We start from the raw sequence: 22,767 nt of genomic DNA on the forward strand, positions 1-22,767 counted from the left end.
TACCCGAGAGCACTGTGAGATGGAGGGTCTGTGATAGAGTGGAAGGCAGGATGACATTTGATTACTCCTGCCTTCCACCCTATCACAGACCTTCTCATTTGTTATTTCCTCCCCTCCCCTCTTTCCCTGCATCTGAACTTGTTTAAAGCATCTCTAACTTTTTCCAGTTCTGACGAAGGGTCATCGAACTGAAACGTTAACTCTGCTTCTCTCTCCACAGATGCTGCCTGATCTGCTGAGTATTTCCCTCATTTTCTGTTTTTATTTTAGATATCCAGAAGCCGCAGTATTTTGCTTTTCTATGACGTATACACATCAAATAGTCCAATGTTTGATCAGTACACCAAGAACTGCCTATGGATTCCTCCTGACTGGTGACCGTAGCATTGGTGGAAGATAAGCAGAAACCCCGGATAGTTGTGTAAATGTGGCTGATTGGGAGAACCCCAATGGAAGTTCCCAGTCCTGGGCTTCTCAGCTAGGATTAAAGATTCCAGGAATATCACTGATAGCTAAATGTACAAAAAACATGGTCGTAGAATGTTACAGCACAGACACCAAATCAAATATATGCCAATGTTGCTTTTTCTATAATAGCCATCTAGTTTAATCCCAATCTCTTGATCATATCCCATACAGTTTACTCACTCTCTTTTTTAAGGAATGGTCTAGTTTGGTTTGAAAAGAATTTGTAGGGCTAGAAATGTGATGATGCTGCATGAGTGTTATAGGCTTCAACCTGGAGTTAAAGCATCCCAAAAGGCAGGTGGCTTGTTGGTGAATATTCCGCACTAGAACTGCGCCGCCCGCCATATAAGAGCATAAGAACATAAGAAATAGGAGCAGGAGAAGGCCATTCGGCCCCTCGAGCTTGCTCTACCATTCAAAGAGATCATGACTGATCTGCTACATCAACTCCATTTTCCTGCACTATCCCCATTTCCCTCGATTCCCTCAATATCCAAAAATCTATCGATATCTGTCCTGAATATAATCAACGACTGAGCTTCCACAGCCCTCTGGGGTAGAGAATTCCAAAGATTCACTACCCTGTGAGTGAAGAAATTTCTCCTCAGTCATTAATGGCCGACCACTGATTTTGAGACTGTGACCCCTGGGTCTAGACTCCCCAGCTGGGGAAAGATCCTCCCTGCATCACCCTGTCAAGCCCTGTAAGAATTTTAGATGTTTCAATGGGATCACCTCTCACTCTTCTAAACTCTTGATAATATAGACCTAGTCTACTCAATATTTCCTCATAGGACAATTGCCCCATCCCAGGAATCAGGATGGTGAACCTTCGCTGCACTCCTATTATGGCAAGTGTATCCTTCCTCAGGAAAGGAGACCAAAACTGTACACAGTACTCTGGGTGTGGTCATATCAGGGCCCTGTATAATTGCAGTAAGACATCTTTACTCTTATACTCAAATCCTCTTGTAATAAAGGGCAACATACCATTTGCTTTCTTAATCGCTTCCATGTTAACTTTCAGTGATTCTTTTACAAGGAAACCCAAGTCTCTCTGAAAACCAATCTCTCACCATTTAAAAAATACTCTGCTTTTCTATTTTTCATACCAAAGTGGCTAACTTCCAAATTTCTCCACATTATATTCCATTTTCTATGTTCATGTTCACTGCCTGTCTATATCCCCTTGAAGCCTCTTTGCATCCTCCTCACAACTTACATTCCCACCCAGCTTTTATCATCAGAAAATTTGGATATATTACATTTGGTCCCCTCATCCAGATCATTGATATAGATTGTGAATAGCTGAAGCCCAAGCACTAATCCTTGCGGTGCCCCACGAGTTACAGCCTGCCAACCTGAAAATGACCCGTTTATTCCTACTCTGAGTGTTCTGTTGTTAACTATTCCTCAATTCATGCTAGTATATTATCCCCAATCCCATGAGCCCTAATTTTATTTAATAATCTCTTGTGTGGCACCTTATCGACTGCCTTCTGAGAATCCGAACACACCACATCCACTGGTTCCCCCTTATCTAATCTGCTGGTTACAACCTCAAAAAATTCTAACACCTTCGTCAAACAAGATTTCCCTTTATAAATCCATGTTGACTCTGCCCAAGCCTATTATTATTTTCCAAGTGCCCTGTTACCACGTCTTTAATAATAGCTTCTAGCATTTTCACTACTAATAATATCAGGCTATATGGTCTGTAGTTCCCCATTTTCTCTATCCCTCCTTTCTTAAATAGTGGGATTACATTTGCTCTTTCTAGCCTGTTGGAACCGTTTTAGAATCTATGGAATTTTGGGATATGACAACCAATGCATCCACTGTCTCAATAACCATCTCTTTCAAAACCTGAGGATGTAGTCTATCAGGTCATGGGAATTTATTGGGTTTCAGTGTGATTAATTTCTCAGGTACAATTTTTTTATGAATGCTAATTTCTTACAGTTCCTCATTCTCGCTAGACCCTTGGTACTCCAGTATTTTCGGGAGGTTTCTTGCGTCTTCATCCATGAAGATAGACACAAAGTGGCCGAAATTGCCCTATTCTGCACCTCCTGTTAGTGCCTCCAGGGGGCACGAACAGGGCCAAAATGGTTTTTGCCTGGGGAGTGGGGTCATTACCGGCTCCCACAAAATTGCACGGGATCTAGCGGAGGCGCTGACACGGCAGCAGCATGTCTCGCTAGTAGCGCACAGGCCAGTACACAGCTGGAGATGATATCATCGCCACGTGCGCCAATCCTTAGCACTTGGCAGCGATCCCTAGCCACTCCCAGGCGGAAATTGGCTAGTGCCCCGGGAGGCTTCCACGAGCGGTGTCAGTACCAACCTCGTGGGTCGCAAACCGGGCTGACATCCGCTCATGGCACAGAAGTTGAAGGGGAAGTGGGGAGTGCCACATGCCGTCATTTTGTAGTTTTGGCTGACTCTTTGGTCGGCCCGTCTTGGTCCTCCATTGAGTGGTCTGCACTGCCATCATACGCCACGTCGCCCTATTATCCCAGTGGATGCCATCAGAGGCCCGGAAAGGGAGGGCGTAGAAACTCGTCAGCGCTAAGTGGAGAAACTGCGCAGCACAGCCCAATGCGCCTGAGTTGCAACCCGGAACCTGCCCCCACATCAAATGGAGCTTGCGGTATTGCACTCTTCTTGTGGGAGCGGTAACTGCAATTTTGTGACCAGAGCAGGAGTTCCTTGCTGGGTACATGAAGTCTCGCTCTGACTCAGTTACCGCCCCCAAACAAGGTGCTGGGAAATTTTTCCTCCAAAGTATTTCTCTGCCATTTTCTTAGTCCCCATTATAATTTCTCCAGTCTCAGCCTGTAAGTCTGTAAGACATTTACTTTCACTTATCTTTTACTTTGTCCATACGAATAGAAGTTTTACTATCTGTTTTTATGTTTCTCGCTAGTTTACTGTCATTCTATTCATCAAATTCTTGATCCTCCTTTGCTGAATTCTAAAATCCTCCCAATCTTCAGGTTTACTATTCTGATTCGTAATATTATAAGCCTCTTCATTTGATCTAATAGTACCTTTAACTTCTCTTGTTAGCCACGGTTGAACCACTTTTCCTGTTTGTTTCTTGTGCTTTAAAGGAATGTATATTTGTTGTAAATTATGTATTAATTCTTTAAATGATAGCCATTGCTTGTCTACCATCATATCTTTTATGGAGTTTCCCAATCTATCATTGCCAAATCACCAGTCATATCTGTTATGTCTTGGATAAAGAGTCAGATAAGAGACTGCAAGCTCAAAGTAAGTGTGACCGTAGTCCTTTATTGCAGATCTACAGCCTGTGAGTCCTCCTTATATACAGGTGCTCCCAAGGGATTGTGCGACTCCAAGGGATAATCTGGTGGTTAGACATGGTACTTACAGGTTTACATACATAACAACACTCCCCCCCCTGCCAAAGTCAATACTGTAACTATTTACAATGTGAGTCGATCTGGGGCCTTCCTTTCCCTGGTTGATCGTCTCGGTGCAAATGCTGGTGTTGGTCAGTCGTTTGTTGGGCCTTCGCTAGGCTGCTGCACAGCTGGCTTTGCTGGACTGCTGGAGGTGGTGAGTCTTGCTGGGCTGCTGCGGGTGATGGGTTCTGCTTCGTAGTCAACCTTTGGGTCGGTTGCCACTTGTGTGTGGGTTGGAGGATCGAAAAAGGTAGAGTCTATTCTGGGTTGTTTGGATAGTCCGTAAATCGGAGTTTGGTTTGGTCCAAGTGTTTTCTGCAGGAGAGTCCTGTTGCGAGTTTGACCAAAAACACCCTAATCCCCTCTTTGGCCAAAACAGTACCAGCAATTCACTTAGGACCTTGTCCATAGTTCAGCACACATACAGGATCATTTACTTCAATTTCGCGTGACACATTTGGGCGATCATGATATGTATTCTGTTGAAGCCTCCTGCTCTCTACCTGTTCGTGTAGATCAGGGTGGATTAATGAGAGCCTTGTCTTAAGTGCCCTTTTCATGAGCAGTTCAGCGGGAGGGACCGCGGTGAGTGAGTGGGGTCTTGTGCAGTAACTAAGCAGGACTCGGGATAAGCGAGTCTGCAGTGAGCCTTCAGTTACCCATTTCAAGCTCTGCTTGATTGTTTGAACTGCTCGTTCTGCCTGACCATTGGATGCTGGCTTAATCGGGGCAGACGTGACATGTTTGACCCCATTGCGGGTCATGAATTCCTTGAAGTCAGCACTGGTAAAGCACGGCCCATTGTCACTTACAAGGACATCAGGCCGGCCGTGTGTGGCTAACATGGCCCATAGGCTTTCAATGGTGGCAGCGGACGTGCTTGCCGACATTATCACACATTCAATCCATTTGGAGTACGCATCTACAACCACTTAATACATTTTTCCCATGAATGGGCCTGCATAGTCGGCATGAACACTAGACCATGGTTTGGAGGGCCACGACCATAAATTTAGTGGTGCCTCCCTGGGTGCATTGCTTAACTCAGAACATGTATTGCATTTGTGCATACAGTACTCTAAGCCTGCATCGAAACCGGGCCACCACACGTGGGATCTGGCTATTGCTTTCATCATTACAATGCATGGGTGGGTACTGTGGAGATCGCAAATGAAAGTGTCCTTGCCCTTTTTTGGCACAACCACCCAATTGCCCCAAAGGAGGCAGTCTGCCTGTATAGACAATTCATCTTTGCGCCGCTGGTACGGCTTTATTTCTTCCTGCATCTCTAATGGGACACTAGACCAACTCTCGTGGAGTATACAGTTTTTTACTGAGGACAGTAAGGAGTACTGGCTCGTCCAGATTCTAATCTGTCGAGCGGTAACAGGTGATTGCTCACTCTCGAATGCTTCCATTATCATAACTAAATCTGTAGCCTGTGCCATCTCCACCCCGGTGGTGGGCAATGGCAGCCGACTGAAAGCATCGGCACAGTTTCTGTGCCTGGCCTGTGGCGGATGGCGTAGTTGTATGAGGACAACGTGAGCGCCCATCTCTGGATGCGGGCTGAAGCATTCGTATTTATCCCCTTATTTTCAGAAAAAAGGGATATAAGCGGCTTGTAGTCGCTTTCCAATTCAAATTTGAACCCAAACAGAGATTGATGCATTTTCTTTACCCCGTAAAAAAAGCTACCACTTCTTTTTTGATCATACTGCAGGCCCTCTCGGCCTTAGACTTCTGGATGCATAAACAACCGGTTGTATACAAACATAGAAACATACAAAATAGGTGAAGGAGTCGGCCATTCGGCCCTTCTAGCCTGCACCGCCATTCAATGAGTTCATGGCTGAACATGCAACTTCAGTACCCCATTCCTGCTTTCTCGCCATACCCCTTGATCCCCCTAGTAGTAAGGACTTCATCTAACTCCCTTTTGAATATATTTAGTGAATTGGCCTCAACTACTTTCTGTGGTAGAGAATTCCATAGGTTCACCACTCTCTGGGTGAAGAAGTTTCTCCTCATCTCGGTCCTAAATGGCTTACCCCTTATCCTGAGACTGTGACCCCTGGTTCTGGACTTCCCCAACATTGGGAACATGCTTCCTGCATCCAACCTGTCTAAACCCGTCAGAATTTTAAACGTTTCTATGAGGTCCCCTCTCATTCTTCTGAACTCCAGTGAATACAAGCCCAGTTGATCCAGTCTTTCTTGATATGTCAGTCCCGCCATCCCGGGAATCAGTCTGGTGAACCTTCGCTGCACTCCCTCAATAGCAAGAATGTCCTTCCTCAAGTTAGGAGATCAAAACTGTACACAATACTCCAGGTGTGGCCTCACCAAGTCCCTGTACAACTGTAGTAACACCTCCCTGCCCCTGTACTCAAATCCCCTCGCTATGAAGGCCAACATGCCATTTGCTTTCTTAACCGCCTGCTGTACCTGCATGCCAACCTTCAATGACTGATGTACCATGACACCCAGGTCTCGTTGCACCTCTCCTTTTCCTAATCTGTCACCATTCAGATAATAGTCTGTCTCTCTGTTTTTACCACCAAAGTGGATAACCTCACATTTATCCACATTATACTTCATCTGCCATGCATTTGCCCACTCACCTAACCTATCCAAGTCACTCTGCAGCCTCATACCATCCTCCTCGTAGCTCACACTGCCACCCAACTTTGTGTCATCCGCAAATTTGGAGATACTACATTTAATCCCCTCGTCTAAATCATTAATGTACAATGTAAACAGCTGAGGCCCCAGCACAGAACCCTGCGGTACCCCATTACTCACTGACTGCCATTCTGAAAAGTACCCATTTACTCCTACTCTTTGCTTCCTGTCTGACAACCAGTTCTCAATCCATGTCAGCACACTACCCCCAATCCCATGTGCTTTAACTTTGCACATTAATCTCTTGTGTGGGACCTTGTCGAAAGCCTTCTGAAAGTCCAAATATACCACATCAACTGCTTCTCCCTTGTCCACTCTACTGGAAACATCCTCAAAAAATTCCAGAAGATTTGTCAAGCATGATTTCCCTTTCACAAATCCATGCTGACTTGCACCTATTATGTCACCTCTTTCCAAATGCGCTGCTATGACATCCTTAATAATTGATTCCATCATTTTACCCACTACCGATGTCAGGCTGACCGGTCTATAATTCCCTGTTTTCTCTCGCCCTCATTTTTTTTAAAGTGGGGTTACATTGGCTACCCTCCACTCCATAGGAACTGATCCAGAATCAATGTAATGTTGGAAAATGACTGTCAATGCATCCACTATTTCCAAGGCCACCTCCTTAAGTACTCTGGGATGCAGTCCATCAGGCCCTGGGGATTTATCGGCCTTCAATCCCATCAATTTCCCCAACACAATTTCCCGACTAATAAGGATTTCCCTCAGTTCCTCCTCCTTACTAGACCCTCTGACCCCTTTTATATCCGGAAGGTTGTTTGTGTCCTCCTTAGTGAATACCGAAATAAAGTACTTGATCAATTGTTCTGCCATTTCTTTGTTCCCCATTATGACTTCCCCTGATTCTGACTGCAGGGGACCTACGTTTGTCTTTACTAACCTTTTACATATCTATAGAAACTTTTGCAATCCGTCTTCATGTTCCCTGCAAGTTTCTTCTCATACTCCATTTTTCCTGCCCTAATCAAACCTTTTGTCCTCCTCTGCTGAGTTCTAAATTTCTCCCAGTCCCCGGGTTCGCTGCTATTTCTGGCCAATTTGTATGCAACTTCCTTGGCTTTAATACTATCCCTGATTTTCCTTGATAGCCACGGTTGAGCCAACTTCCCTTTTTTATTTTAACGCCAGACAGGAATGTACAATTGTTGTAGTTCATCCATGCGGTCTCTAAATGTCTGCCATTGCCCATCCACAGTCAACCCCTTAAGTAACATTCGCCAATCTATTGTAGCCAATTCACGCCTCATATCTTCAAAGTTACCCTTCTTTAAGTTCTGGACCATGGTCTCTGAATTAACTGTTTCATTCTCCATCCTAATGCAGAATTCCACCATATTATGGTCACTCTTCCCCAAGGGGCCTCGCACAATGAGATTGCTAATTAATCCTCTCTCATTACACAACACCCAGTCTAAGATGGCCTCCCCCCTAGTTGGTTCCTCGACATATTGGTCTAAAAAACCATCCCTTATGCACTCCAGGAAATCCTCCTCTACCGTATTGCTTCCAGTTTGGCTCGCCCAATCTATATGCATATTAAAGTCACCCATTATATCTGCTGCACCTTTATTGCATGCTCCCCGAATTTCCTCTTTGAAGCCCTCCCCAACATCACTACTACTGTTTGGAGGTCTGTACACAACTCCCACTAACGTTTTTTGCCCTTTGCTGTTCTGTAGCTCTACCCATATAGATTCCACATCATCCAAGCTAATGTCCTTCCTAACGATTGCATTAATCTCCTCTTTAACCAGCAATGCTACCCCACCTCCTTTTCCTTTTATTCTATCCTTCCTGAATGTTGAATACCCCTGGATGTTGAGTTCCCAGCCCTGATCATCCTGGAGCCACGTCTCCGTAATCCTGATCACATCATATTTTTAACATCTATTTGCACAGTTAATTTATCCACCTTATTACGGATACTCCTTGCATTAAGACACAAAGCGTTCAGGCTTGTTTTTTTAACACCCTTCGTCCTTTTAGAATTTTGCTGTACCGTGGCCCTTTTTGTTCTTTGCCTTGGGTTTCTCTGCCCTCCACTTTTCCTCATCTCCTTTCTGTCTTTTGCTTTTGTCTCCTTTTTGTTTCCCTCTGTTTCCCTGCATTGGTTCCCATCCCCCTGCCATATTAGTTTAACTCCTCCCCAACAGCACTAGCAAACACTCACCCTGGGACATTGGTTCCGGTCCTGCCCAGGTGCAGACCATCCGGTTTGTACTGGTCCCACCTCCCCCAGAACCGGTTCCAATGCCACAGGAATTTGAATTCCTCCCTGCTGCACCACTGCTCAAGCCACATATTCATCTGTGCTATCCTGCGATTCCTACTCTGACTAGCACGTGGCACTGGTAGCAATCCCGAGATTACTACTTTTGAGGTCCTACTTTTTAATTTAGCTCCTAGCTACTTAAATTCGTTTTGTAGGACCTCATCCCTTTTTTTACCTATGTCGTTGGTACCAATGTGCACCACGACAACTGGCTGTTCTCCCTCCCTTTTTAGAATGTCCTGCACCCGCTCCGAGACATCCTTGACCCTTGCACCAGGGAGGCAACATACCATCCTGGAGAATCGGTTGCGGCCGCATAAACGCCTATCTATTCCCCTCACTATTGAATCCCCTATCACTATTGCTCTCCCACTCTTTTTCCTGCCCTCCTGTGCAACAGAGCCAGCCACGGTGCCATGAACTTGGCTGCTGCTGCCCTCTTCTGATTAGTCATCCCACTTAACAGTACTCAAAACGGTGTATCTGTTTTGCAGGGGGATGACCACAGGGGACCCCTGCACTACCTTCCTTGCACTGCTCTTCCTGCTGGTCTTCCATTCCCTAGCTGGCTGTGGACCCTTCACCTGCGATAAGACCAACTCGCTACACGTGCTACTCATGTCATTCTCAGCATCGTGGATGCTCCAGAGTGAATCCACCCTCAGCTCCAACTCCGCAACGCGGTCCGTCAGGAGCTGGAGGCGGATACACTTCCCGCAGATGTAGTCGTCAGGGACACTGGTGACGTCCCTGAGTTCCCACATGGTACAGGAGGAGCATATCACGTGACCGAGCTCTCCTGCCATGACTTAACCCTTAGATACCCTTAAATTGACAACAACAGTGTTAAACGTTACTGACTGATATAAAAAAGAAAAAGAAAAGCTACTCACCAATCACCAGCTAATCACTTACCCCCTTGGCTATGATGTCACCTTTTGATTTCTTTCTACTTCTTTTTTGCTTTCTCTCCCAGCTGGTGCTGTACAAGCTCCGCCTCTCTCCCCAGACTGCCCGACTGCTGAGCCTTTATAGGTCGCTGCCTCTCGCCGACTCCCGCCTCTCTCGACGCTCCCCGGACTGCCCGACTGCTGAACCTTTATAGGTCGCTGCCTCTCGCCGACTCCCGCCTCACTCGATGCTCCCCGGACTGCCCGACTGCTGAACCTTTATAGGCTGCTGCCTCTCGCCGACTCCCGCCTCTCTCCCCGGACTGCCCGACTGCTGAACCTTTATAGGCCGCTGCCTCTCGTCGACTCCCACCTCTCTCACCGCTCCCCGGACTGCCCGACTGTTGAGCCTTTATAGGCCGCTGCCTCTCGCCGACTCCCGCCTCTCTCGACGCTCCCCGGACTGCATGACTTCTGAGCCTTTATAGGCCGCTGCCTCTCGCCGACTCCCACCTCTCTCGACGCTCCCCGGACTGCATGACTTCTGAGCCTTTATAGGCCGCTGCCTCTCGCCGACTCCCGCCTCTCTCCCCGGACTGCCCGACTGCTGAGCCTTTATAGGCCGCTGCCTCTCGCCGACTCCCGCCTCTCTTGACGCTCCCCGGACTGCCCGACTGCAATTTCCCAAATTCATTAGCTTGTTGCAAGACACACCTGACCCCGTACGATGACGCATCACATGCTAGTACCAAATGTTTACATGGATCATACAACACAAGCAATTTGTTTGAGCATAACAGCTTCCTAGCTTTCTCAAAGGTATTTTCTTGGCCTTTACTCCATACCCATTCATCTTCCTTGCGCAGTAAAGAGAGCAGTTGTTCTAACAATGTGCTAAGACTCGGTAAGAAGTTATCAAAATAGTTCAGGTGTCCTAGAAACGACCGCAGCTCTGTTACGTCCTGTGGTTTCGGTGCATTCTCAATTGCCTCCGTCTTCGAATCTGTGGGCCTCATGCCGTCTGCCGTGATTCTTCTCCCCAGGAACTCCACTTCAGTCGCTAAGAAAATCCACTTCGAGCATTTTAGCCTGAGCCCCACACGATTAATTCGACTAAGAACCTCCTCAGGTTCTGCTGGTGCTCGACGGGGTCCGGACCTGTAACCAAGATGTCGACCTGGAAGACCACGGTGCATGGGACCGACTTCAGCAAGCTTTCCATGTTCCTCTGAAATATCGCCATGGCCGATCGAATCACAAACGGGCATCTGTTGTAAACGAAAATACCTTTGTGCGTGTTGATGCAGGTGGGGCCTTTCGAAGATTCCTCCAGCTCCTGCGTCATTTAGGCTGAGGTCAAGTCCAGCTTTGTGAATGTTTTCCCTCCCGCCAGCGTTGCAAATAGGTCGTCTACCTTTGGTAGTGGGTATTGATCCTGCGACGAAAAACGATTGATAGTTACTTTATAATTACTACAGATTCTGATGGTGCTGTCTCCCTTGAGGAATGGAACGATGGGACTGGCACACTCATTGAATTCGATCGGCGAAATGATGCCCTCTCGTTGCAGCCTGTGCAACTCGATCTTCACCCTCTTTCTCATCATGTAAGGTACCGCTCTCGCCTTGTGATGGATGGGTCGTGCCCCCGGTATCAAACGGATCTGCACTTTTGCTCCTTAGAATTTCCCGATGCCTGGTTCGAAGAGCGAGCGGAACTTGCTTAAGACCTGGACACATGAGCTGTCGTCGACGGACGAAAGTGCTCGGACGTCATCCCAGTTCCAGAGTATCTTTCCCAGCCAGCTCCTGCTGAACAGCGTGGGGCAATCGCCCGGTACCACCCAAATGGTAAATCGTGCACCGCTCCATCGTAGGAGACCTTTATGGTAGCACTGCCAATTATGGGAATCAGTTCCTTTGTGTACATTCTGACTTTGGTACGAATGGAATTCAGGACTGGTCTTGAAGCCTTGTTGCACTACAACTTATCGAAAGTCTTTTTACTCATTATGGACTGGCGTGCGCCCGTGCCCAGCTCCATGGACACTGGGAGTCCACTTAATTCAACCTTCAGCATTATCAGGGAACACTTTGTGGTAAATGTGTGCACCCCATATACCTCTGCTCCTCGGTCTGAGGCTTTGGTTCGTCATGATCCACCGTGGATCTGTCCTCCTCTACAACATGGTGGTTTGCAGGATTAGCAGGGTTTGCAGTTCGTCTGACATGCATTGGAGGTGTACCATTGTTCCACAGTCCTTGCAAACGTATCCCTTGAAGCGGCATGAATGGAATTTATGATCACCCCTGCAGTGCCAACAAGGTGATAATTGCCTTGTATTCACCACCCTTGATGGTGGACTCTGAGTCATCTGCGGACGTGCAGCTACAGGCGTGTAAGTCCTGCCATGTACATTTCGATTTGAAAACATAGTTACTTTGTTCACAGTACTTGCAGCAGCACTAGAGTGCTGGGAAATTTGTTTGGTATTGTCACTGGTGGCGATAAACACCTGGGCTATCATATGGCTTTACTCAAGGTTGGATCTCTACAGTCAAAAGTTTGCGAAGTATTACTTCATGGCCAATGCCAATTACAAAGAAGTCCCTGAGCATATGCTCCAAGTGTACTTCAAATTCGTAATGTCTTGCAAGGTCCCTTAGCTCGGTGACATAGTTCGCCACTTCCTGGCCTTCGGACCTCTTGTACATGTAGAACCGATACCTTGCCATCAGAACGCTTTCCTTCAGGTTTAGATGCTCCCGGGCCAGTGTGCACAGAACTCATCATATGACTTTTCTGTGGGTTTTGCTGGAGCGAGCAGCTTTTTCATGAGGCCATAAGTTAATGCCCCGCAAAAGGTGAGGAGGATCGCCCTTCGTTTGGCAGTGTTCGCTTCTCCTTCCAGCTCATTGGCCATGAAGTATTGGTTAAGTCGCTCCTCGAACGTTTCCCAATCATCTCCCTCTGAAAATTTCTCCAGGATGCCCACAGTTCTCTGCATTGTTGCATTGGGATTCATTATCTGTATCTCGTTGCCAGTTGTTATGTCTTGGATAAAGAGTCAGACTAGATACTGCAAGCTCAAAGTAAGTGTGACCGTAGTCCTTTATTGCAGATCTCAGAGTGTATCTCCAGCCTGTGAGGCCTCGTTATATATGGGTGCTCCCAAGGAATTGTGGGATCCCTTGGGACTCCAGGGGATAATCCCTCTGGTGGTTAGACATGGTAATTGCAGGTTTACATACATAACAATACCTACGTAGTTTGTGTTGTTTAGATTTAAGACCCTTGTTTTGGATTTCACTAAATAACTTTCAAACTTAATTTCAAATTCTATCATATTATGGTCACTCTTCCCTAAAGGCTGATTTACTACAATGTAAGCTTTACTAGTATGTAAGACTTGCCACCAGGGGGCGCACCTGTTGGAGATCCAAGGGTCACCTGCACACCCTGGGCAAGCAGGTATAAAAGGCAGCCTACCATGATGCTTCCTCACTCTGGAATTACATTAAAGAGACCAAGGACACAACAGTTTGAACTTACAGTATACAGTCTTGTGGAGTTATTCTGAACATAATAACTGGCACAATCTTTCATGCGGTTATGGCTGCCATTGGTATTTTTGAGAGATTTGTTGAGGGTAATGATTGGGAAGCCTTTGTTGAGCATCTTGACCAGTACTTCGTGGCCAATGAGCCGGATACGGAAGATACCGCGGTCAAGCACAGCGTGATTCTCCTCACCGTTTGTGGGTCCATGATATATGGCCTTGTCAAAAACCTGCTAGCACCGATGAAACCAATGGACAAGACATATGCAGAGTTGTGCATGCTGGTTCGGGAACACCTCAAGCAGAAGGTGGGCACCTTACTGGCCAGCTATCGCTTTTACATGCACCATCGCTCCGAGGGCTGATTGTGGTGACCTAAGACGCCTTGTGGGACCGTGTGTATTTGCTGGATTTTTGGGGGAAATGTTGCGGGACTTTTTCGTGCTTGGAATCGGTCACAAAATCATTCTTCGCAAAATGCTGTCTGCTGAATCCCTAGCTCTGAGTAAGGCCATCACGATTGCCCAGGCTTTTATGTCTATGAACAATAACATTCACCAAATATCTTTGCTCACCGGTAAGTACTGTGCATAAAATAACGCCTTCAGCAGGCAGAACTGTACATGGCAAGGCCTACACGCCTGCAGAGACCAGACCTAGGATGACTTAGAGTCCGCTGTGGAGTGTGAATGTGAATCTATTAACACCATGTTGGCTGCGGGGGCAATCATCGGGCCCATCAATGTCGATTCTAGCACTTCATGTGCAAGGACTGTGGAACAATGGGGCACGTCCAGCAAATGTGCAAATGTACTGCGGCTCACCACGTGGCAGAGTCTGCAGAAGATGACCAATCCGGCGTGGATTACGCTGAACGAATAAGAGAGGCAACTCAACCCGAGGCTGAAGAGGAAGTGTATGGGGTACACACCTTCACCACCAAAAGCCCTCCAATAATGTTGAAAGTGAAATTAAACGACATTCCAGTTTCCATAGAATGGGACACGGGGTGGGTCAGTCAATTATGAGCCAGAAGGCTTTTGAGAAACTGTGGAGCAACAAGGCCCAAAGGCCAAAACTAAACCTGATAAACCTGATTCAAAGCTGCACACATGCACCAAAGAGTTCATACCAGTCATTGGCAGTGCGGCAGTATGATGGAACTGTGCATGATTTAACACTATGGATTGTAGCAGGTGATGGCCCAACGCTGTTCGGCAGAAGCTGGCTAGGAAAGATCCGATGGAACGGGGACAACATCAAAGTACTGTCTTCGGTGGATGACGCCTCATGCGCCCAAGTGCTAAACAAATTCCAGCCTTTATTTGAGCCAGGCATCGGCAACTTCACAGGCGCCAAAGTGCAGATCCATCTAGTCCCTGATGCATGGCCCATTCATTACAAGGCCCGAGCTGTTTCATACATGATGCGAGAGAAAGTCGAGATCGAGCTGGACAGACTTCAATGAGAGGGAATTCAACGAGTGGGCCAGTCCAATTGTTCCAGTGTTCAAAAGCGATGGGACAGTCAGAATCTGCGGGGACTATAAGGTAACGATCAACTGAGTCTCATTACAGGACCAGTACACTCTACCCAAAGCAGATGGCCTGTTCGCAACACTAGCAGGGCGGCAGTCGTTCACCAAGCTGGATCTAACCTCTGCTTACATGACACAGGAGCTGGCTGAAACTTTGAGAAAATTGACGTGCATCAACACGAACAAAGGACTGTTCATATACCACGATGCCCTTTTGGGATTCACTCGGCTGTGGCCATCTTCCAAAGGAACATGGAGATTCTGCTGAAATTGGTTCCATGCACCGTGGTGTTTCAAGACGACATCCTGATCACTGGTCGCAACATCACCGAATACTTGCACAACCTGGAAGAGTTTCTAAAGCGACTGGACAGAGTTTGACTCAGGCTGAAACACTCCAAGTTTGTTTTCCTTGTGCCAGAGGTCGAATTTTTGGGGATAAAGATTGCAGCGGACGGCATCAGACCCACGGACTCCAAGATGGAGGCCATCAAGAATGCATCCAGGCCACAGATTTTAATGGAGCTGTGTTCATTCCTGGGACTCCTTAACTATTTGGTAACTTTCTACCGGGGTTGAGCACTTTGATGGAACCTTTGCATTTATTGCTATGCAAGGGTGATGACTGCGTTTGGGGCAAATCTCAAGAGGCAGCCTTTAATAAGGCCAGAAACCTGCTATGTTCTACAAGTTACTTGTATTATATGACCCGTATAAACGTTTAGTACTAGCTTGTGATGCATCTTCGTATGGGGTCGGTTGTGTGTTACAGCAAGCCAATGTGTCAGGCAAACTGCAACCGGTTGCATATGCGTCCAAAAGTTTATCTAAGGCTGAAAGAGCCTACAGCATGGTTGAGAAAGAAGCATTAGCATGCATATACGTGGTTAAGAAAATGCACCAATACCTATTTGGATTCCGGTTCGAGCTCGAAACCGACCACAAACCGTTCATTTCACTATCCTCATAAAGCAAAGGTGTTAACACTAATGCGTCATCCCGCATCCAAAGATGGGCATCTACATTGTCCGCCTATGAGTATGTAATCTGTCACAGACCAGACACTGAGAACTGGGCTGATGCCCTCAGTCGGCTACCATTACCCACCACCAGGGTGGAAATGGCGCAGCCCGCAGACTTGCTTCTTGTAATGGATGTTTTTGAGAGCGAGGGGTCACCCGTCACGGCTTGCCAGATCAAGACCTGGACTAGTCAGGACCCTGTGCTATCACTAGTAAAAAGCTGCGTCCTTAATGGGAGCTGGTCGGCTGTTCCTGGGGAAATGCAAGATGAAATTTTAAGGATGCAAGGATGAAATTTCCATCCATTCGGATTGCCTCCCTTGGGGGAATCGCGTGGTTTTGTCAAAAAAAGGCAGGGAAACATTTATATACGACCTACACAGTACCCATCCAGGCATATCATGAAGAAGGCTGTCCCCAGGTTGCACGTTTGGTGGCCCTGTATTGATTCGAAATTGGAGTCATGCGTACACCAATATAACACTTGCTCACAGTTGAGCAATGCACCAAGGGAGGCACTGAGTCTGTAGTCATGGCCCTCCAAACCGTGATCCAGGGTCCACGTAGATTTCGCTAGCCCCTTTCTAGGAAAGATGTTCCTAGTAGCAGTGGACGCTTACTCTAAATTGATTGAATGTATAAAAATGTCATCATGTATGACAACTGCCACCATTAAATGCCTCCGGGCCATGTTCGCCACCCATGGTTTGCCCGACTTCTTTGTTAGTGACAATGGACCAGGTTTCACCAGCTCAGAATTCTACTAGTTCATGACCCGCAATGGCATCAAGCATGTCAGGTTTGCCCCGTTTAAGCCTACATCCAATAGTCAAGCAGAATGGGCAATCCAAACTATCAAACAGAGCTTGAAACGCGTGATGGACGGTTCCCTGCAGACCCGATTATCTCGGGTTCTGCTCAGCTACCCGACGCAATCCCATTCGCTTACTGGTGTTCCCCCTGCAGAATTGTTAATGAAGAGAGTACTCAAAACCAGGCTCTCCTTAGTCCACCCAGATCTCAATGACCATATAGAAACCCGGTGTCACCGGCATAACGTGTACCACGATCGCGCGGCTGTATCGCGTGACATTGAGGTTAATGACACTGTGTTTGTTCTTAATTATGGTCATGGTCCCAAATGGGTTGCTGGCACTGTTTTAGCCAAAGAGGGGAATAGAATGTTTGTTGTCAAACTTTTGAATGGACAAACGTGCAGAAAGCGTTTGGATCAGACCAAACTGCGATTCACTGACAACCAAGAACAGTTTGAAGAGGACATTACCATCACTGATCCACCAACACACACCCAACCAGCAATCGACCTCACTGTCAACCACGAGGATGAACCCACCATGCCCAACAGTCTGATTAGATCAGCTGCAGTGCAGTGCAGCAATGATCTGACCAACTCACCCATGCCAGGACTTCAACTCAGGCGATCAACCCGGGAACATAGAGCTCCGTATCGCCTCAACTTATAAATAACGTGTATCTAAGACTTTGGGGAGAGTGATGTTATGTATGTAAACTTTACTAGTGTATAATACTTGCCACCAGGGGGTGCACCTGTTAGAGACCCAAGGGTCATCTGCACACCCCGGGCAAGCAGGTATAAAAGGTAGTCGAGCATGCTGCTTCCTCACTCTGGAGTTACATTAAAGAGACCAAGGTCACAACAGTTTGAGCTTACAGTATATAGTCTTGTGGAGTTACTCTGAACATACCAACAAGGTTATTAATTAATCCTTTCTCATTGCACAATACCAAATCTAAAATAACCTTTTCCCTAGTTGGTTCCTCAACATACTGATCTAAAAAACTATCTTGTATACATTCCATGAATTCGTCCTTTCCTCTATTACTGCAAATTTGGTTTGCCTAGTCTATATAGATATTAATATCCCCCATGATTACTATATTACCCTTGTTACATACGCCTCTAACTTCCTGATTTATACTCCACGCTACATTACAACTACCACTTGGGGGCCTATGAACAAATCCCACCAATGTTTTCTGTCCCTTGCTATTTCTTAGCATCCATCAAACTGATTCTGCTTCTTGATTTTCTGAGCCAAGATCCTTGCTCTCTACTGTCTTTATGCCATCCGTTATAATCAGGGCTACACTTCCTCCTTTCCCATTTTGCCTAACTCTTCTAAAAGTTAAGTATCCTGGAATATTTAGTTTGCAATCTTGGTCATTTTGCAACGATGTCTCCATAATGGCTATTAGATCAAACCTATCAATTTCTATCTGCGTATTAATTCATCTATTTTGTTGTGAATGCTTCACGCATTCAGATATAGTGCCTTTAGTGTTGACTTTTTTCTATTTTTCCCTGATGCTACCTTAGTCACTGATGCCTTATTTCTTTGTTAGTCGATCTGTCCCTTCCTAACCCTCTCTGCTGATTTTACCCCAAACTGTGCTCTGCTCTGGAGCCTTGACATTTCTCTTGAATGAGTGTGGGGTAGGCTTGATGGACCAGCTTGTCTCGTCCTAGAACATAAGGACACAAGAAATAGGAGCAGGACTGTGCCAAATGGCCCCTCAAGGCTACTCCACCATTCAGCAAGATCATGGCTGAACTTTTTCATCAACTCCACTTTCCCATGTTATCCTCATACCCATTGATTCCCTTAGAGCCCAAAAACCTATCAATTTCCTGCCCATTCATTTTGTATGTTCATAGTATTTGAATTATAGTGGTATCTATTTTCATAGAGAGGGCATTTAACATCTCTGGAGCAGCTTGTCACAGATTGCACTAAATGCATTTCAGGAATAATTTTTGTGCTCACATGCTCGCAGGAGCAGATAATACTTGCAGAGATTGCTGCCGAGGAATCACAGATATACAGTGCCTGAGTTCCTGTCCCCTTTAAAGTAATGGATGGAAAATGAGGTGCTTGTGTCCACAATGATCCGACCAGCACTGCCTGCAAACAGCATTCTACGCTAGGTGTGCCCGACCTGCGAACTCAGACATCTGGGGGGCGAAATTGTAATGTGCCCCGTTATGGAATGGTGTACTGGGCTGGAATATTGCAGCACGGCCTCCGCGATTCCACATCCAGCTGGCCGCATCCAAAATGAATGGGCAAGATGGCCAATTTTTAAAATTTGAAATCGCCACCTTCACTTTAAATTTTGCCCCGCGACCTGCCTACAGCTCGTTGTGCACCCCCTGAAGCTGTCGATGGCACCGCGCAGCGCAGCTTCAGGGGGCGCTACCAAATTTTCATTCCGCGGTGAAAAGGGTTCGCTGTGCATGGTGATGATGCCATCATTGCCGGTGTAGCAGAGTCGGTTGCTGCCGGTTACCATCGCCGCTCAAACTCCCATGGAATTTCATGGGTGTCGTTAATGGTGCCGCGTCCAGGCAAAATGTTGTTTGCGCCCCCAGGGAGGGTTATTGGGAGGCACAAACTCTCAAAATTTCTCCCCCCTAATATCCTCAGGGAAACTAGACCAACCACAGTTGATAAATCTCTGAGAAAGTAAAGCTCTCTGAGATCTCCGACCAACCTCTAGAGGTTGTCAAGTGTAATTCCTGGATATTAATCACTCCTCACAAACTCACAACCTATCTTATTCAAAAAGTCCCACTCGCAGTTGTCAATCCCTGTCTCCTAGCAGCATGGCAACGATTGATATTTCTTTGCATGAAGAATGGTTAGAAAGAATAATTCTTTGCCATGAACCATGGCTGAAGCAGATTCAATTATCCAGAGATTGGATCGTGCTGGCAGGCCCACCCAATATTGGGCTTCGGCATCATTTAAATCAGGATCTCGGGTTCAACCCTGCTGTCTGTGCTGACTTAGCTGAACTCAATAGGAATGTTATAATTGGCGTCAGCATTCCCAGGCCATCGCGGGAGATAAATGTTTTCTAAGGCAAAAGACAAATGACAACTGCATATTAAAGCTGTCAACCTTTGCCACCCCACACTCCCATTCTATCATCCCTTCCCTTAATTCATGTAATCTCCTGAGGCAGAAAACAACTGAAACACCCAGGGCAATTATGGAAAAACTACTCTGGAAAATTCCTCTCTGACTGCCTCGGGTGATCGATACTGGTCCAGGATATCACATGGAGTAAGTGTTCTCTATATGAGGTGATCTCTGCCCCAGTCTGGAACTGGTCCAGTTCCGTCTCGAAAGCAGAGAGTCAGCACACAGCACTCCAACCAGAAATGTATTCTGGAGACTCACTACTCTCTGGGAAAAGAAGAACTGCCCAACTTCCTAATATAATATTGGATATATGCAATTAGAAATTCTTTATAATATTAGTGAGTAACAATGGAATACACAAATTAATCTATAATGTAGCCCTTCATAATTCATTGACTTCTTAGTTTGTGACTTTTGAGGGGGCGGTTCCCTTACCATTGGAATGTGTTGGTATTGCACAGAGCAACCTATGCCTTCGTGTACAAACTCATTGAATTAAAAGGTCCAATTAAAAAAGAACAGTTATTGAACCATAGAACTTATACAGCTAACAAGTGCCATAAGCAATTAGTTCGAACATTTCACAAGCTACTCTTGTTATTGTATAAAGCAATTAAAATTAAAAAGGTACTTTGCTCTTTTAATTACATTATAATTAAAGTATAATTACTTATTTTCAGGTGCATTAGCTAAAGTAATGGAGCCCATAAAATTTTGGGTAGGTATATTTGATTCGGAACATTTAATATCAGAGGGATTTGATAATTGAGAGTTTGACTAGCTGATCCTGCAAATGAGCACAGAATTTTAGTTGCCTACTAATTTTCTATTCTGATTTTCTTCCCACCTCTCCTGAAGACTATGTCCCACACTGTGATACCATTTCATAAATGCTGAATGCATCCATTGCCATGCCTATGTAACACTTTACATTAAATTAGAAAAGAAGCATTATTTTCTGCTCCACCTTGGAACCAATCTTATCCTCACACATGAAAATAAAGAAAGAATTTGTCTTCATATCAAAATTTTCAAATTTGCTGGATGTCCTAGGGACTACACTCCAGTATAGTGCTGAGGGAGTGCTGCACTGTCGGAGGTGCCATCTTTTGTATAAAACGTTAAACCGAGACCCTGTCTGCCCTCTGAACGTAAAAGATCTCATGATGCTATTTCAAAGAAGAGCAGGGGAGTTATCCCCGGTGTCCTGTCCAATATTTATCCCACAATCAACATAACAAAAACAGATTATCGAGTCATTATCACTTTGCAGTTTGTGGGAGCTTGCTCTGCGCAAATTAAATGCCACGTTTCCCACACTACAATAGAGTCTACACTCCAAAAGTACATTAGTGCCTATAAAGCGCTTTGAGATGTCCGGTGGTTGTGAAAGGTGCTTTATAAATCCAAGTCTTTCTTTCTTCTTTCTTTACACAGCGAATTGAATTACAGTCACTGTTGTAATGTTGGCAAAATGTGGAAGCCAATTTATAGAGAATATAAAGTCCCAAATTTATAAAGTCCCAAAAACAGCAATGAGATAAATTACCAGATTATCTCTTTTGGAGATGTAGGCCAGGACACCGGAAGAACTCTCTATTTTCATCCTCTATGGGATGTTTTACGTCCTTTTGTACAGACCTTGTTTTAACATCTCACCTGAAAGACAGTATCTCCAACAATGCAGCATTTCCTTGGACCTGCATTGAAATATCAACTCAGACCTCGTGCACAAATTCTGAACTGAAGCTTGAACCTGAACACTTCTAACTCAGAGGTGAGAATTCTACTGAACTAAGCTGACTCTCGGATTACTTAGGGATATACTTGTCTTGGAGGTGGTGCAACAAAGGTTGACTGGATTAATTCCTAGGACGAGGGGGTTGCCCTATGAGGAGAGGTTGAGTAAAATGGGCCTATATTCCCTGGAGCTTAGAAGAATGAGAGATGATCTCATTGAAACATATACAATTCTTAGAGGGTTTTACAGGGTAGATGTTGAGAGATGACTAGAGAGTCTAGACTAGGGGGCATAGGGCCCGAAATTCATCAAGATGTAAGGTCCGCCCACTTCTCGGCAGTATTCTGGCGGTGCCTGGTTTAATACCGCCAGAATACCGCCGAGACCGAAGTCCGCTAATTTAAGCAAAAACATTTTGGTGGTATGTGAGCGGTATGTGAGCGGTGTGCAGCGGACAGTATGCAGCATTATAGACAATCAAGATCGGCATTGCGCAAATTATTTTTCTTTTTGCCGCTTTTTTACAGATTTCGGAGATCAAGGGTCACCTGCGCATGCGCAGAGACTTAGAGTCGAGGGAGAGAGAGTGAGAAGGAGCAGCAAAGTATTCGAGCATTGGTCGTTTTCATCACAAATTCCATAGTCAAATAATATTAATAACAAATAATAATTATACAATATCAACAATAACAATAAATATTTTATAAATAAAAAATCATATAATATGTGTAATAAATATAAATATAATGGAAATGCTTAAAAAGATGTCTAAGCACAGGAATACCGAGAAAGACGGGAGATTGCAGGCGCCCGCCTTCGAGGAAACCGAGCTACCTGCCCTGCTGGAGAACATCACGGAGGGAAACTCTAATTTAACCAAGGGTGGTCATGGAAAGCTCCCCCCCCCACCCCTCCTCCCCTGCAAAGCTGAACAACAAAATATGGGACGAGATCGGGGAGGCAATCTCCTCCACAAGTACAATGGTATGCACTGGAGAAAGGTATCATAAGAAGTGGAACGACCTGGTGTGGGTAGCAGGAGTAAGTAATGATTTTATTTATACACCCGCCATGTACCATGTACCATATAAATATAGGTTCAGTGACACACGGATGATGTTATTTATCCCAAGGTTACGGCAATGTATTTGTGATTTCAGGCAA

Source organism: Pristiophorus japonicus, chromosome 6, assembly GCF_044704955.1.
Source record: "Pristiophorus japonicus isolate sPriJap1 chromosome 6, sPriJap1.hap1, whole genome shotgun sequence".
Taxonomy (NCBI): domain Eukaryota; kingdom Metazoa; phylum Chordata; class Chondrichthyes; family Pristiophoridae; genus Pristiophorus; species Pristiophorus japonicus.